Source organism: Oncorhynchus mykiss, chromosome 3 (genome assembly GCF_057628025.1).
Source record: "Oncorhynchus mykiss isolate SJ-2025 chromosome 3, ASM5762802v1, whole genome shotgun sequence".
Taxonomy (NCBI): domain Eukaryota; kingdom Metazoa; phylum Chordata; class Actinopteri; order Salmoniformes; family Salmonidae; genus Oncorhynchus; species Oncorhynchus mykiss.
In genome coordinates, this window is record NC_143024.1 from 80140721 (window position 1) to 80156167 (window position 15447).

The 15447-nt window shown below is 43.2% G+C and overlaps 1 pseudogene; it reads right to left on the minus strand.

Annotated features, from left to right (window-relative positions):
- Positions 1–558: 558 nt before the first annotated feature.
- On the minus strand, positions 559–2042 carry LOC149984693 (uncharacterized; annotated as a pseudogene).
- Between the last annotated feature and the right edge of the window lie 13405 nt (positions 2043–15447).

The following is a 15447-nucleotide window of genomic DNA, read 5'->3' on the forward strand; positions in this document are numbered from 1 at the left end:
GGATCTGTAAAGCTATGTTTTGAGTCATAGTAACTTCCATCACAAAAGTCTTCTTAAGTGTCTTCCACAGATGTATCCCTAGGTGCATTTTTCAATAACTTTGAGATTTCCGAATTGTGACACATGAACGTCAATATTTCCAGTATAGGAATATATACAAAAGTGTCTTTCACTGGGACTGGATCATACATGCCTGTTTGTTCATTTTGCCTGCTATCGTATCTAACTCCCAACACGACTTCTACTGGCTACACAACAATCCATTTTGGGTTTAAGTACTTTGTTCTCTTTGTTTCTGTGTTAAAACTGGTGAATGGGTTTTCTAAGTCCTCCAAATGATCCTTTGCAGCAGACATAGAGGGGTTATCCATAGGCATAACAGACTGAACATCTGGTTTCACTTGGGAGTGCAGGCCAGTAGTAAGCTCTTCTAAATAACACAGAAGACCAATCTAATCTTAGTGGAGGGATAGAAGCTGTGCTCAAATGAGATATCAATGACTGGCTGTTTCTGTGCAACGCTTGACAACAAAAGCACCGTAACATATATTTATCTAGTTAAGAAGTTGTCCTCAAATCTACAGCAATGTTGTAGATGGTTGTCTGCACAAATTAGTAGAAGTTGATAAGAGCGTCATCATATGTCAGGTTAAAAACAAAGTGTGCTTTGAACAGTTCATCAAACCCACACAAATCACTACTTTCCTGCCAGGGAATAAGCCTCTTGTACACCACAATGTAGTATTTGTCAATCTTTCCCTGTCTTCTTACAACGGCAATCTCACCTTAAGAAAGGGTACTAGTCTGCCCACAGCAGCACTGATCTTGGTCCTCTTCCCTCCTGCTGCTGGTGGGAGGAGATGAAGCAGCAGGGAGGACATATCATTGTCCCAGTCTGAGGGCAAGAAAAGGAAAACACACACAATCACATAAAACAACATCGCTGAGTTTGAAACATTTCACTACCCACAAGAGAATCCACTTACTGGTTTCACTGTCATTCCCTGGCAGTATTTCTGCAAACTTCAGGAGGCAACGCAAATTGGAAGTCGTAGTCAGGGATTTTGCCAGTTTGATGACTTTAGGCTTCAATACAGTGCCCCACTTTTCAAGGAGCTTAGAGGATGTTTCATCGTCAAACATCAGACAAATAGCCTGTAGTTCTGATTCCAACACATACTACATACTACATACTACATACTATATCACTCACCAATCCTTTGATGTCCAGAAACCTGGGAAAGACTGTGAGGACATCTGTGCTTCTTTCTGGACTATAAACTAGTTCCTGGCAATACTGGAACACCTCCATCTACTGGTAGATTTGTTTTTCATTGGCAGAGTGGGCAAGGAATGATATGGCCTCCTTGTAAGCATCATCAACAATCTGTTGGTCCAGGCCAGTCCTCCTCTTATGGGCTGGGCCCCCCGACTGGGGTGAAATACTCTTCTTGATGGGTCGAAGTGAACTCTTCCTTGATACTGTCTTCAGGCGATAATTCAGATGTCATTTCAGATATCAGGATCATAGAAGTGTTCCTTAGATGTGGGAAAAGGTGACCAACATGGTAGTCTAATGTTTATTATTTTGTAGACTTGATTCTCTGACTTCGATGCCCCTTTCAGTCCACAGAACAAGTGTCTAAATATTAAAGCATGTTCTACCAGCACTTACATAGCCTTTACATAGCCTATCTCTCAACGAAGGAAAGAGGGTCACAATTCCAAGAGCATAAGGTTCTCTCTGTTGATGAGTGGGAATCCTCCTGCTCAAAAACAGTAAAGCATACACACGCCAAATATGTTTAAACAAAGTTTTGTTGATGAAGGTGCTGTATCTTTCTACAGTCTCATAATGATGCCAAATTACATTAATGAATAGTTTGATTGTTTTGACCATTGTTTGTGGTCAGATTGGCTAATGAGAAGCTTACCCATGCATCTCTTTCATGTGGCTGACTAAAATGGCAATCATCTCTCCTGGTTCTGTGGTCCAATGTTTTGGTTGTCTGGCACTCTTCTAGTACATCTTACCCACCAGGAAAAGTTTAACAATTTAGGGTTGGTTTCTGCTGTTGGAATCTCCATGAAGAGCAAACACAGAAATGGCATTATCAACATCTAGTATCAGTATTCATTATACCTATTTTGCTGCTGCGGAGTCGATGGCATTATCTCCTAAGGTTGTGTTGGCCTTTTTAGACTGTCTCTCTGGAGATCTCAGGTCTAAATCACTTGACGAGAGGGATAATGTGTCTGTGGAGGAACTAGGTGTTGAACAGCCTGCAGGAGAAACGTCTGAGCACAAACAATGGATCAAAGCAATCAAATCACATTTCATTTGTCACATGCTCCAAATACAACAGGAGAAATGACTATAGCACAGCTCTGAGACAGTACAATACATGAATTATGCTGTCCCAAACGTCAAGAGCGATAATATATCCATTACCACATGAAACTTAATGGGGAAAAAAGATCAGACATTGCCAGATGAGAGGGGCATTAAATTCATTACATTATTTTCATGCAAACAACTTTACCGTGAAACTCTTACTAACAAGCCCTTAACATACGAGCCATGTTATTTTCTCACAACATTTAAAAGATGAACTAAAATCCCCATAATTGACTGCTTTGTATTTTCAAGTAAAACATTTCAGAAAAACCCTGACTGCATTTTGAATTTGGGACATTTTTGTGAATGTCCTCAAATGTTATACTTCAACTGGTAATCTCGGTTGCAGTAATTCTCTAATAATCATACTCCTTCCATATTTATATTAATTCTACTATCAAGGCTCAGGAGAAGACCCAGATGCAGACAGTTTCGAAGTAACCAAAGTTGATTACTTTATATAACCAGCCCATTACATTTCACACAATGGATGTTATGACTAATGCACATAACCATAAAAAAGGAGTCTGATCCGTCGTGGTTCATTCATGGTCAAACCGTATTTCGTTATTATTACTAAAGATCACCTGGCGCAGTCAATTTGACATGGTCATTTTATGGTGTGTGAGGCAGTTAGATTCTTTAACTTCATTGAATTATAGATGACAGTTTCCTTCTCTGCCAGCAATACAATGTTGGACCTTTTAATCTGACACACACACACACACACACACTATTGGCCTGATGGTGGTGTGTGTAGTGTGGATATCACAGAGATTCTGTTAAACTGCCAAGGCTGAACACTGTACCCCATCAAGGCTATGCCTGATATGTTCCATTATCCTAACATAATCTTATGTTCCATTTTCCTAACATAATCTTATGTTCCATTATCCTAAATAATGCTTTATCTACACTGTATATTGTGATAGTGTTATGTGAGTGTTTTCCTCAAGACCATAATGTTGTGTTTCTGTAGTGGTAGAAACAGCAAAGCTCTGCCAGGGGAAACAGTGTGTTCAGTCTCCATAGCAGGTGTGCTGTGCTCTCAGACCACCTGCTCCTGTTTACAGGCCTCTGGAGGATACGTGTGTGACTAGACTACATACTCCAGCCACTCTGGAATAACCAAGCTTTGCTGAAATATGTATAGCTGATCTGTAGCTTCCATTTTCTATTTTCTATTTACTCCAAGGCTGCCTTACTGTTTTGTTTTCGTATTCCATAAATACCCTATCTAGATTAATAGTGAAGCCCATGACAACGCAACATCAAGACCTTAACCCAGCATCGCTAATTTGTTTGTAGATATTTTTCTCTTTAAAAATACATTAGAAGAACCACATTCCTTTTTTGCATCCTTTACATTACAAGTAGCTGTCAGTGAACAGGCTCTGACGTTCACATCATTGCCGAAATGAGTCCCAGGTGACGTTTTGATGAAAGGTTTCCTGTCTGCGTTATGCTGGATTGATTAGCGTAATTGGTCTGTGTTGCGTGGCTACGATCGGAGCAGGCCCATCGGAGGCTCTGATGTCAAGGTTTTGATCCATCTTTATCCGTGGTGAGACGCGGGCTACTCTGACTACGAGTGTATGTCAGAGCGATGGAGTTCCATGACGGCCGCTGAAAGCAAAGCAGCTCAACACATCATCTTTCTCTCTCCATTTACACATGGATTTATTCATTCACTTCATTATTTATTCATATATTTGGTTTTTGATATTCCCAGGTGCCTGCCGTAGTTTCACAGGCTATCCAGGACTATGAAGACCCTCTGTGTCATCCCTGGAGCAGAGCAGTCTCAATACATCTCCTGTCTCTCCCAGCCAAACCAAGTCTGTCAACGCGTCATACACACAACTCTGTTATGACAGGAAGCACTGCCGCAGGCTATGTTTGTCCGTCAATCAATCCTGTCCCCATAAACTAAATCATGCCAGAATGTGCTTCAAAGGGTTCCACCCAAAAAACAAGTGACAGATTTCCATCCCCTATGGGCCCAGGCAGACAGTCTAAAGGTTTGTCTGAAGGCGTTGTCTTTGAAATAATCACCAAAGCAGGCAAAAAGCAGGATAAACTGAGGAACATGTTTTAAAGGTAAGGTTTGAAAATAATACACGATAGATTTATGCAATAAGTGTATTTATCAGGGGGGGGGGGGAATCCGCGACCATCTATCAATCCAAAGGTTACGTGTTCGAGTAGCGTAGGGGACATTTTAGCTAAACCTTCCCCAAGTTCACCTAACCTTCATCCGTTTAGTTCTCTTATCCTTTCAGGTGAATTATGCTAACCTTTGTCGTTAGTTCATCTTACCAGTTTAAGTTGCCCTTGTAATTCTCCTTTTGTTGTTTTGATGCAATAAGCATCCTGGTCTCAGAGAAAATACATGTAGTACAATACATCCTCCAAGACATATGATAAGTTATATCATCCAATTCGTATGCTATTTTACAATCCAGGTAAAACGTATGATATTATACGTCCTCTAATTAGTATATTGTACGATCGCTATTCCATTCACAATGTAACATGAATCGTTCCATGAACTGTTTGATGTGTTCTTTGTGCTTTGTTAGAATAACAGGTCATCATTTCCTCAGGATCTTTTATCTCCTCTAGTGGCCTCACCTTTCTCAGCTCTGGTGAAAATCAATGTTTGAAAATGACATCAAAAAATGAATCATCCCCGAGCCGACAAGCCCTCTCCCAAACCATCACCAGAGATAGATCACACTAACCTATCCGACGTGGCACTGACAGGAATGTCAGAATGTCTACAGGGAATCACGAAGGGAATGATGTGAATAAAACATATTTTCTGACAGCTAGGCTACTTAGTATGCAATGTATGAAGGTAAAAGACAAAACGGTTTATCCACTTTAATGAATGTCTATCTCTTGTATTGGGGGTTCTGTAAGTTGATGTATTGTTTCAGATTTGATTGAACTTAAGTACTTACATCATTAGACATCTCAGATAAGTCAGTATTTCATTTTAAATGATTTCATGGGGATCTAATGTCATAACTGCACTGAAGGAGTTCATATTCAATACATGGGATAGAAGCAGAGAATATTCATATAAATCACACAGATTGCAGATTGCGACTGGGATTTAATTGCTTGATTTAAGTAGACAATCTTCTTTCCTGGGGATGATTACTGGTATTAACCACTTCAGTCAACCATCTCTCTCTCTGTCTCTCTGTCTCTCTGTCTCTCTGTCTCTCTTTCTCTCTTTCTGTCTGTCTCTCTTTCTCTCTGTCTCTCTGTCTCTCTGTCTCTCTTTCTGTCTCTCTGTCTCTCTTTCTGTCTCTCTCTCTCTCTGTCTCTCTTTCTGTCTCTCTCTCTCTCTCTCTCACTCTCTCTGTCTTTCTCACTCTCTCTCTCTCTCTGTCTTTCTCTCTCTCTCTCTGTCTTTCTCTCTGTCTCTCTCTGTCTCTCTCTGTCTGTCTCTCTCTGTCTGTCTCTCTGTCTCTCTCTCTGTCTCTCTCTCTGTCTCTCTCTCTGTCTCTCTCTCTGCCTCTCTCTCTGCCTCTCTCTCTGCCTCTCTCTCTGCCTCTCTCTCTGCCTCTCTCTCTCAATTCAATTCAAATCAAGGGGTTTTATTGGCATGGGAAACATGTGTTAACATTGCCAAAGCATGTGAGGTAGATAATATATAAAGTGAATATATAAAGTGAAATAAACAATACAAATTAACAGTAAACATTACACATACAGAAGTTTCAAAACAATAAAGACAATCCAAATGTAATATTATATATATATATATATAGTGTTTTAACAATGTACAAATGGTTAAAGGACACAAGATAAAATAAATAAGCATAAATATGGGTTGTATTTACAATGGTGTTTGTTCTTCACTGGATGCCCTTTTCTCGTGGCAACAGGTCACAAATCTTGCTGCTGTGATGGCACACTGTGGAATTTCACCCAGTAGATATGGGAGTTTTTCAAAATTTGATTTGTTTTCGAATTCTTTGTGGATCTGTGTAATCTGAGGGAAATATGTCTCTCTAATATGGTCATACATTGAGCAGGAGGTTTGGGAGTGCAGCTCAGTTTCTACCTCATTTTGTGGGCAGTGAGCACATAGCCTGTCTTCTCTTGAGAGCCATGTCTGCCTACGGCGGCCTTTCTCAATAGCAAGGCTATGCTCACTGAGTCTGTACATAGTCAAAGCTTTCCTTAATTTTGGGTCAGTCACAGTGGTCAGGTATTCTGCCTCTGTGTACTCTCTGTTTAGGGCCAAATAGCATTCTAGTTTGCTCTGTTTTTTTGTCAATTCTTTCCAATGTGTCAAGTAATTATCTTTTTGTTTTCTCATGATTTGGTTGGGTCTAATTGTGCTGCTGTCCTGGGGCTCTGTAGGGTGTGTTTGTGTTTGTGAACAGAGCCCCAGGACCAGCTTGTTTAGGGGACTCTTCTCCAGGTTCATCTCTCTGTAGGTGATGGCTTTGTTATGGAAGGTTTGGGAATCGCTTCCTTTTAGGTGGTTATAGAATTTAACGGCTCTTTTCTGGATTTTGATAATTAGTGGGTATCGGCCTAATTCTGCTCTGCATGCATTATTTGGTGTTCTACTTTGTACACGGAGGATATTTTTGCAGAATTCTGCGTGCAGAGTCTCAATTTGGTGTTTGTCCCATTTTGTGAAGTCTTGGTTGGTGAGCGGACCTCAGACCTCACAACCATAAAGGGCAATGGGCTCTATGACTGATTCAAGTATTTTTAGCCAAATCCTAATTGGTATGTTGAAATTTATGTTCCTTTTGATGGCATAGAATGCCCTTCTTGCCTTGTCTCTCAGATCGTTCACAGCTTTGTGGAAGTTACCTGTGGTACCTGTGGAAGTTACCTGATATTTAGGCCAAGGTATGTATAGTTTTTTGTGTGCTCTAGGGCAACAGTGTCTAGATGGAATTTGTATTTGTGGTCCTGGTGACTGGACCTTTTTTGGAACACCATTATTTTGGTCTTACTGAGATTTACTGTCAGGGCCCAGGTCTGGCAGAATCTGTGCATAAGATCTAGGTGCTGCTGTAGGCCCTCCTTGGTTGGTGACAGAAGCACCAGATCATCAGCAAACAGCAGACATTTGACTTCGGATTCTAGTAGGGTGAGGCCAGGTGGTGGCTTCCATGTTGAGGCCCTCTTTGCGGGGGTGGGGTGCATGGGGTGGGAAGGAGTGGCATAGGTCTGATCTGAGGGGGCCTAAATGGGGTGTGGGCATGGTTGACGTGGGGGGGTGTTGATTGGTTGGGGTGGGGGTGTGGATGTGTCTGGGGGTGCTGTGGTCTGGATGTAATTCCTCTTGGCGTGGGTCCTCTATGTGTAGGTCCAGGGGGGGGGTCCTGCAGGTCTGGGAGGGTGTCTCGCTGGTCTGGGTGGGGTGTCTATTGATCTGTTGCTCCTGTGTGAAGTGTTGGGGATACGTTTGAGAGCGATGTCCTTTAGAGTTCGGGCAAAGGTGGGCACTGCTGCCTTGTAGAGGTGGACCTGGTCATAGAGGCTGTTCAAGTCCAGGGTGGAGTGGTGGGCCAGGAAAACATTTGCTTTTGAGGCACAGTCACGGGAAATACTTGCGTTTACCCGCTGTATTGTGGCAGGGTGGAAGTATTTTTGTGGTAGCAGGGTGGAGAAAACCACTTGTGCGTTAGGGAAAGTAGAAGAAGCCTTTTCAATCACTCCCTTCAGTGCTGTGGCCACCCTTTCCTGCTGTGCTCTCAGGTTGTTTGTTCCTGTGTGCATTATTATGTGGCAGGGGTGAGCCTAGTTGGTCCTCAGACAGAAGGTCGAGGGCGCGCTGGGTGTTTGGACACCAGAGTTTAGATACACTGTGTTTGGGAAAATGTTTTTTTTCTTCTATATATTTCCCATTTGAGTCCGTAAGTAGTACAATCTGTGTCTTGTGTTTGTCCTCAGTGGGGGTGTCAGAAGGGCTATCAGGGTGGCTGACAGGGGGGGTGCTCAGAGGGGGTGAGAGCCGCTGGGCTCGGGGTTCTTCATTTGTCTGTTCTGCTGTGATGTCGATTCTATGGTCAGGGTCTGGTGTGGAATGTTCTGCTGTGGTGTCGAGACTTTTGTTGGGTGCTGAGGTGGGCTGTTCTGCTGCCTTCTCTGTGGGGGTGGCCACCCCCACAGAGTGGGTTGTTCTCTGTCACACGTCGTCCCTCTCAACCTCTCCTCCGTCCCCCTCACGCTCTCCTCCATCCCCCTCAACCTCTCCTCCACCAGCAGTCCGATCCTCTCCTCTAGTGCTCTGTTCTTCTCCTGATCCTGCTCTTTCTCCTGTTGAAGTTGTCTCACCACTGTCCAGAGTGCAGATATGTCTCTCTCCACCACCAGCTTTCTGGGTCTGGTTAAGGGGGTGCTGTTGTGCTGGACTGTTGTCTGGGTCTGTGCTGACTGAAGTGTAATCACCTGCTGTTCCAGCTCCACCTGCCTTACCTCCAGTTGGGTGAATGTATCCTTCATTTCAATGAGGGAGTAGTAATCTGTGCTGGGAGGTTGACTCTCCGCTGGGAGTTGCTCGTCTGTGGGGTTACATAATGAAGAGGTCTGGTCTGACCCGCTCGGGGTGGGGGTATCTTTATCATGGGAGAGCTTCTCCTGCTGGGCTGATTCTTTAATTTGGTGAAAGTCCAGCTGAAACTGTTTGGGGTTACCCTGTACAAGTACTGTTCCGGACTTATAGAGGTTTATATTAGCTGACTCAGAGTCCTCGTTGTCAATGAGTTTCCACCCCTCGTTAACCCCCCCTCTCTTAACAAAGGTGTAATGTGCTAATATAGCACTGTGCCATGCCAGGGGATGGTTTGTGTGGAAGATAAGGTTGCTGAAGTTCCCATTTTTGTAATAGTCAGCAAAAAGTGTCTCTTGATTTTCCATAAGGAGCTTCATTTTGTAATCTTTTCTTGCTTTATCATTCTTTACATGCACAGGGTACTGTATTTTAATTACCTCTGAACAGCGGGAGGGAGCTTCTAAGGCCTCTCCATTTGGTTGGGGTAGACTGTGTGACTCTCCTTGTCACGTTCTGACCATCGTTCGTGTGTGTTTTCCTTGTTTTAGTGTTGGTCAGGACGTGAGCTGGGTGGGCATTCTATGTTGTGTGTCTGGTTTGTCTATTTCTATGTTTGGCCTGATATGGTTCTCAATCAGAGGCAGGTGTTAGTCATTGGCTCTGATTGGGAACCATATTTAGGTAGCCTGTTTTGTGTTGGGTTTTGTGGGTGATTGTTCCTGTCTTTGTGTTTGTGGCACCAGATAGGACTGTTTTGGTTTTTTCACGTTTCTTGTTTTGTAGATTGTTGTACTTTCATCTTTATTAAAGATGTACAAAACTAACCACGCTGCATTTTGGTCCGCCTCTCTTTCCCCAGTAGAAAACCGTTACACTCCTGCCATTCTTGGGCTAATGGGCTTTGACACCTCTCACTTGACACACATCAGACTAAACATTTCTCACTCAGTTCCAGGTTGGATGGTGTTTTCAGGTTTCTGTTGTTTTCCAGAGAATTTGCTGTTTGGAGTAATAATCCTTGGTATAGTTGTGAACCTTCCAGGTGAATACGTAATTTGTAATTCCGTCTGTCTTTCTCTCTCTCTCTCTCTCTCTCTCTCTCTCTCTCTCTCTCTCTCTCTCCCCGTCTCTCCCTCTCTCTATCCCTCATATGAAGGGATGTAAGGACAGGTCAATGGCAATGGGGGAAAGATAAACTCGTACTGTATAGTGCTGAGAGAGGGTCAGGTCCCTCTGGAAGGGATCTTCAGTGGATGTGAGGAGTCATCCAAAGTCTAGGGTCCACTCCTATGTTTAACTATGGTGCTGCACAGTCAGAAAACATATTTATAGTGTATTGGATTACTCAAAAAAAACATTGAAAGCATCCCCTGCACACAAACAACCTGCCTAGAGTTGATCTCTGATCTAATTTCAGAATTGTTGAAAGTTTTGTTTTCAGTATATTAAGGGAAATAACTGGATCATTATAGCTATAACAGATTAGTTACAGGATGGAAATAACAGAACAACGTGTCCCTAAATACAGTCACTCCTGTGATCAAGTTAAGGGTGGACACTGTGTGTGTGTGTGTGTGTGTGTGTGACATTGCCCTATAAGGAAAGGTGAGAAGAGACAGTGAGAGGAGGAAGAGAGTTAGGTTTCAATTGGGATGGTGCTTTACTGGATTTCACAATATACCTCTGAAGGTGTCATCCTGACATATTCTCACAGTGAACAACGTGTGAATAGAGTCAAGTCATTTTACTCATTGGAGGTCACAGACCTCATATCTGTCTATCTGTACTGTACAAGGAGACAAGCTGAAAGAATGAAGAAAGAGAGAGTGGCGCAGTCAGATCCACAGATAGGAAGACAGATGGGTAGAGAGAAAGAAAGAGCGGTGAAGAGGAGGAGAGAGAAAATATCTCCCTCAGCTCAGAAGAGACCTCCCCAGATGGGACCTTCCTGATGTATGCAGCACTCCAACACACCTCTGTTTGGTTCTGTTGCTCCATCCACCTCTTCAGGAGAAGCCAGTAAGTAGTGCTGATGGATCTCATTAACAGAGATCCAAGTCTGCTCTGTGACTGCAGCAGCAGCTCAGGGCTGTAATGCCTCTAACAGGAGGAGGAGAGCTGGAGGGGAGGGAAACCCAACAGGATGAAGAGCGGGCTGCTGGGTTAATTGAATGTTGATGAGGTGCGTCAAAACTATCATGCTCCAGGCATGCAGGAAGGACATATTCATAGTTAATAACTCCAATCACCTCGGCTCTCGACCTCCCTGGTCAGTAAGTTGCTTCTGTCGCGCATCACTGCAGTAACCATTGTTGTGTTAAATAATATAACAGTCTACATTTAATACACATGATTATCTGACTCCATTTGATATGATAGTAAGACTATTAAATCCCTTTGTAAAATGAATGGATTCACATACAAGGCATGAAGCTTAAGTTACAAAGCAATACTGACGTTAACAAAGCATTCACAATTACAGTCATATACATATTCTCAGGTTAACTTACAAGACAGAGCATGAACAAATAGATGCCTACAGTACTAGGGCAGAGGCCTAGAAGCCTAGGAAATGACAATGTATCATACAGCAGTTCAAAATGAACCGGATACAGGATAAGAGAGAAAACAACAGACCCTGTAAATATGTATATTGTCAGGACTTCTAGAAGTAGTGGGTGGAGGAGTCAGGCGCAGAGAGCAGGGTAGTTAGATACGTGGATTCGTGACATATATATTATTATTTGTATTGTTATTATTTATTTTTGTTGTTTCATTCGCTTCCCTATGACATGCATTTTTGGAGATCAGAGCTTTTAAGAATGTCACTGGAAGTGGCTAATAAACTCTAGTAGAAATTATACTTAATAAATATGTTTTTTCCCTCAAACTTTGTCTAAGAACACTAGTTAGAACTGGGCGGACCACCCTCTGTATTTTTGGTTAGTTAGCTAGCTGTTGTTGATGCAGGTAGACTAGCTTAGGGGTGTTTTTGGATATTTGTTTCTTTCCTTGGGTCCAGCTCATCCCCTTTTTCTGCCCCCTTTACCGTGTGTTTGAAAATAAACCCTGAGTGTTTGAGGGTCATTTATTTGTCTGTGGTTTTTCATGAGTTATGTTATGGGTCTCGTTACCATCCCCCCTAGACAGCCGGCCCAAAGGGATTCGTAACATAAGTGGGGGCTCATCTGGGATCTGTCATAACTGACACCCATGGCGCTCGTGCAGATTGTTATAGTGGTTTAGTTCAGTGTTGAGCATCATAGCTGATTTAGTGTTTGCTATTTGTTGGCTCTTGTTTAGTAGTTCAAGATGGCTACTTTTTGGATAACCCTTCGTGGGAGGTGTTTGACAAATGTCGTAGAGTTGATTTACAGTCCTTGGCTGACTATTATTCAGTAGCTATTCCGCAGAATGTAATTAAGGCAGAGGGTAAAAAGCTGGTGATAAATGTATTATTGGAAGAGCAGGTGCTTGTGTTACCGCTGTCTGAGTCTACTACCCCTGTAGGGGATGTTGCTGCTCCTGTAAGCTCGTCAGTGTCTGATAATGAGGGCGAGGCTAAAACACCAGCCACATTGTCCCGTTTTGATCCACTCTCCCCACTGTCAACCGGTGATGCCAGGAGGGATGTCCGTTCAACACAGTTCCAACTGGAGGCGGAAGAGAGAACTCAAATTAGGCGGGAGACTCTCCAGTTGGAGACGTGTAAAATGCAGGCAGAAAAAGAAAGAGACCAGCAACATTTGGAGATGTGTAAAATTGAAAAATAATGAGAACAGCTAGATTTGAAGATGTGTAAAATTGAGGCAGAAAAAGAACAGTTGGAGTTCAAAATGCGCCAGATGGAACTAGAGGCAGAGACAGCGAGGCTAGCCTCCGTTACTGCTGTGCCTGTTAGTGAGGCGTCCTCAACAGCTGTAGCTTCCAACACGTTTGACATTAGTAGGCAGATTGCCTTAGTACCTTTGTTCAGAGAGTCAGAGGTTGACTCCTATTTTTGTGTTTTTGAACGTATAGCCGTAGCATTGAAATGGCCTGAACAGGTATGGTGCCTATTACTTCAGTGTAAATTAACTGGTAAAGCCCAAGAGGTTTTATCAGTGTTACCTCTTGAAGACAGTTTGAATTATCAAGTGGTCAAAGCTACTGTTCTCCGTGCCTATGAGCTTGTGCCTGATGCATACTGACAGAGATGTAGGTCTCATAGAAAGTCTTCTATTAAGACTTACGTGGAATTTGATAGAGACAAGGGAAATCTGTTTGATAAATGGCATGCTGCTAGTAAGGTAACTGATTTCAACTCTCTCAGGGAGTTAATCTAGTTGCTTACCCTAAATGAACAGAAAGTATCCTCCCTGTCAGAAGCGTCTGTGTTAGGAGTTTGTGTTGACGCACAAGAGCGTGTTTTCGGCTCATACTGAGAGAAGTGCCACTGAGCTGTCTAATTTTAGGCCTAGTCAGCCAGCAGTATATCAAGCACGCCAGAAAAATGAGCGTCCCTGTTTCTATTGTCATAAGGTGCCAGTCCCCGACCACAGTTATGAACCGTTCATTTTTGAGGGGTTTGTGTCCCTAACGAATGACAAAGCGTCTTAGCGTTAAAATCCTTAGAGGTACTGGTGCGGCATAGTCAAATCAAATCAAATGTATTTATATAGCCCTTCATACATCAGCTGATATCTCAAAGTGCTGTACAGAAACCCAGCCTAAAACCCCAAACAGCAAGCAATGCAGGTGTAGAAGCACGGTGGCTAGGAAAAACTCCCTAGAAAGGTCAAAACCTAGGAAGAAACCTAGAGAGGAACCAGGCTATGTGGGGTGGCCAGTCCTCTTCTGGCTGTGCCGGGTGGAGATTATAACAGAACATGGCCAAGATGTTCAAATGTTCATAAATGACCAGCATGGTCGAATAATAATAAGGCAGAACAGTTGAAACTGGAGCAGCAGCACGGTCAGGTGGACTGGGGACAGCAAGGAGTCATCATGTCAGGTAGTCCTGGGGCATGGTCCTAGGGCTCAGGTCCTCCAAGAGAGAGAAAGAAAGAGAGAAGGAGAGAATTAGAGAACGCACACTTAGATTCACACAGGACACCGAATAGGACAGGAGAAGTACTCCAGATATAACAAACTGACCCCAGCCCCCCGACACATAAACTACTGCAACATAAATACTGGAGGCTGAGACAGGAGGGGTCATTTATATTGTCTGTTAAAATCCTTGTCAATTACACACTGGGTGGCAAGTGCATATCACCCAGAGTCTTAGGGTGCACTTGAACGATGGCATCAGACACTGAAGTCTATGCTACGTAAATATTGTTTGGAGTCTGAGAAAGATTGGGAGTTCCTATAGTTTTGTTTGCTGCTCGTGAAACTGTGCAGGAGTCCCTAGGTTTCAGCCCGGGCTGAACTAGTGTTTGGTCACACAGTGAGAGGACCAATGAAAGTCCTTAAAGAACAGTTTTTGTCCCAAGGGTTGTGTACAGGAGATGAGAATGTGTTGGACTACGTTAGTCGCTTTCGTGAGCGCCTACACCAAGCCTGTGCTCTCGCAAAGGAAGCTCTGTGTTCCTCACAGAGGAGTATAAAAAGACACTATGATAAACAGGCTGTTTCTCGTCCACTACAGCCAGGTGACCAAGTACTGGTGTTTTTGCCTGTTCAAGGATCTTCACTGTCAGCTCGTTTCACTGGTCCTTATTTCATTGAAAAGAAATTAAGTGAAACTGATTATGTGCTTCAAACTCCTGATAGAAAACGGCAATCTCGTGTGTGTGTGTGTGCCACATTAACATGTTGAAATCATATCACACCCCACCCATCACCCAGTTAGATAGTTCAAAAACAGAGGCAGGTACTGCTGTCTCTTCTGCTTCTACTGCTATGATAGAGGACTGTCATATTGATGATGTTGATGGAGATGGATTGGAGTTGCGCAATACTCAGCAGCAGTGCGTTAGATTGCCAAACTCAGAAATGCTGCTGTCTATCCAGTCAGGTCTGGTTCATTTAATGGACGGACAGGCCGGCGATATAGTGATGCTTCTAAACAGTTTTCCAGGTCTCTTTAATGATGTTCCTACTCGCACAAACGTGTTGGAACATGACATCAATGTTGGAAATGCTGCCCCTATCAAGCAACACCCATATCGTGTCAACGCTTCTAAGAGGAAGATAATGATGGATGAGGTGAGATATTTGTTGGAGAATGACCTGGCTACGACAAGTTCAAGCCCTTGGACTTCTCCTTGCATTCTGGTTCCTAAACCTGATGGTACGTCCAGGTTATGTACGGATTATCGAAAGGTAAATTCTGTCACAATGCCAGATTCGTTCCTGTTACCCAGACTGGACGACTGTATTGACACTGTTGGTGCTGCTACCTATGTAACTAAGTTGGACCTCTTAAAAGGTTACTGGCAGGTTCTGTTAACCTCACGTGCTTCTTAGATTTCTGCCTGTGTAACCCTAGGCAACTTCCTACAGTACTCAGTCATGGCTTTTGGGA